Raw genomic sequence first — 2,624 nt, 5'->3', positions numbered from 1 at the left:
GTGGGTGCTCTTAGAGGGTTATATGAATAGTTAATAGAAACCTTTGCCTTAATAAATGAGTAGTTTGGTTCTTTCAAGAGGAACACCAGTCTAGAAAAGGGCTTTTGTGTTATTTCTTTTTTCTTAAGTGTGAATTCATATGCAGGGAAAAAATAGGTATACTTTCAGTACACAAGAGTCACTTTGTTCACCTTGAAGGTAGGTAGCCTCCAGATTCATATTCAAAACTTTTCTAAGGAAATGGATCTGTGACCTGTATATTATATAAATTCACAAAAGAAAGCTTGTTAGTCCCCAAAACCTGGAGCCTAACTGAGGTATAGTCCTTGAGGATGTTTTCATCCCTGTGAATTTTTTAAAAAGTTGAGGTTTTAGCCAAATGGACATTTAATCCAATTTTGGCTATTATGAGGTTTTCACATATCTGTATCTTTTCAGACAGCCTGGGAATTCAGAAATCCTTAGAAACACTTTAATTTGAAGCAAGACCATCAGATGTTTCCTGATCTCAATTCTGCTTTTGGGTATTATATGCTGAATGGGTGAATATGCTGAATTTTCTCATGCCAGGTACAGTCTGACAGCTGACCAAATCTCCCACATTTTTTTGCAACCATATGGCCTCTAAACCTTGTGATTCTGCAGAGGAAGCACAAATTATTTGTTCTCTGGGAAGGCTTTCCCACATTCTGGACACTTAAATATCTTCTTCCTTATATGGATTCCTTCATGGCGACTCTGATTAGGATTTTGATGAAACTTATTTCCACACTCAGAACATGAATAAAGTTTCTCTCTTATATGGATTTGCTCATGTTTATTAAGATTTGTTTTATGATAGAATCTTTTCCTACAGTTACTGTAGTCATAGGGGTTTTCTCTAGTGTAAGTCTTCTGGTGGGAAATAAGGTAAGAACTTTTTGTAAGCTGTTTCCCACACTGTGGGTGAATGTACCATCTTCTTGTTTTCTGATTTCAGATAAGGGCAATAACATCTGTATCCACAAATTTTGAAAGTTCCTCTAGTGGAATATCATTTTCAGTAGTAACTAAAATATTTCTAATTTTCTTTTCCTTTGGAATGGATGTATTTATTCTTTTTTCATTTTCACAATCTGGAGGTTGCTCAGAGACTATAGAACAATCCATTTCATCCAAATCTGAAGAATTTTCTCTAAGGGCTTCATCCTCAGGATTACCGTCTTTGACCAATAACATCATCTTCCCAACATTGGTTTCTTCCTTCTCCAAGGTGAGCTGTTGAGTGAGATTCAGGATCACACATTCTTCTTGAGAGCGAAATACATTCAAGTCTTCAAAGACCACCAGCTCTTCAGGTTCAGCTTTCAAACAGAGATATTGTCTCCTGTCTCTGCTGGATTACTTCTCTGGTCATAAGTTTCATAAGGAACAAGGTTGCACTTGGTTCTGAAAGTTTGAGCTCACATCTTCCATAATAACCCAAGCCTCCTTGGCTTTCTGATAGGGCTGAGTCAGCGTGGCTTGGGGAAGAAGGTGAGGAAGTGCTACAGAACTAGCTGGTGGATAGTCTGGCGCCCACTAGTAACATCTCCAAGCAGGTGCTGTCTTAGCGTGGAGTTTGGGGGAGTGCTTTGACTTTGGATTCATAAAAAACGCATTTGCAGCCATCGTGCCTTGAAATCAGTCACACACCACACTTGTTTCTGCCTTTCTGAAAGTCATCTCTTACTGAAGGAAATCTGTAAGAAAGCTTTCAAAGGTTCCACCGCCCCTGGGCACTCTCTTAAGGTGGTCCAGAGACCCAGGCTCTGGCACAGGCTGGGGAAACTAGGAACCAGAAGACGAATCCTCCCCTTGCCCTTGCCCTTCGAAGAGTTCTCACAGGCCACCTGAGATTAGTGATGGGCTCCTCGGTTCGTTGGGAGGTTGGGGCGTTTCAGCCTCTGTGACGTCACGCCTGGTGCCTGGGTTCAGGGGTGGTAGCGTGGTGTCCCACAGGGAGCAGGCAGTCTGCGGTCCAGAAGGTCAGGCTCCCAGCCCCAGGAGCTCTCAGGTGGAGGGAAGCCAGGCTGGAGGCCCCTGCTCTCTGTGGCTCTACCTGAAGACAAAAGGCAGAAGGCTGGCTGCAGTCCTCCATGATGGGCTATAACTACACCATAGCCTCTCCTGGGTCTCCAGCTTTCTGACTCACCCTACAGATCTTGTGATTTGCCTGTGTTCATAATCACATAAACTAATTCCTTATAATAAATATCCCTCACCCCCCTCCCTTCCAGTCACACTTCCTCTCTAATTTTCAATCTGAGCACACCAAATATATGTAATTGCCATTTACTGAGATGAGAAAGACTGAGGGGAACATTTTTGAGGTAGCAGGAGATCAGGAGGCTAGTTTGAACATTAAGTTTGAGGTGTCCATTATTCATCCAAGTGTATAGCTCAAATGAGCAGTATTAGTTAGGGTGCAGAGTGAGGTCCAATCTGGCAATAAAATGTTACAGTCTATAGTATAAAAATGCTATTAAAGCTATGCAACTAAATGAAATCATTAAGGGAGTAAGGTAGATAGAAAAGTTGTACCCACAATTGTACAGAAAATAATTCAAATGGAACAAGAGAATAGGAGTCAGAGAAAGCTGTAG

General features: G+C 41.7%; 1 pseudogene; it reads right to left on the bottom strand.

Moving 5' to 3' along the window:
- Window positions 1-472: 472 nt before the first annotated feature.
- LOC112303644 (zinc finger protein 200 pseudogene) lies at window positions 473-2,119 on the bottom strand (annotated as a pseudogene).
- Between the last annotated feature and the right edge of the window lie 505 nt (window positions 2,120-2,624).

The sequence above is a fragment of the Desmodus rotundus genome, chromosome 6 (assembly GCF_022682495.2).
Source record: "Desmodus rotundus isolate HL8 chromosome 6, HLdesRot8A.1, whole genome shotgun sequence".
NCBI lineage: Eukaryota > Metazoa > Chordata > Mammalia > Chiroptera > Phyllostomidae > Desmodus > Desmodus rotundus.
The sequence above is the reverse complement of the archived record's forward strand: the minus strand, read 5'-3'. Positions and strand labels throughout refer to the sequence as shown.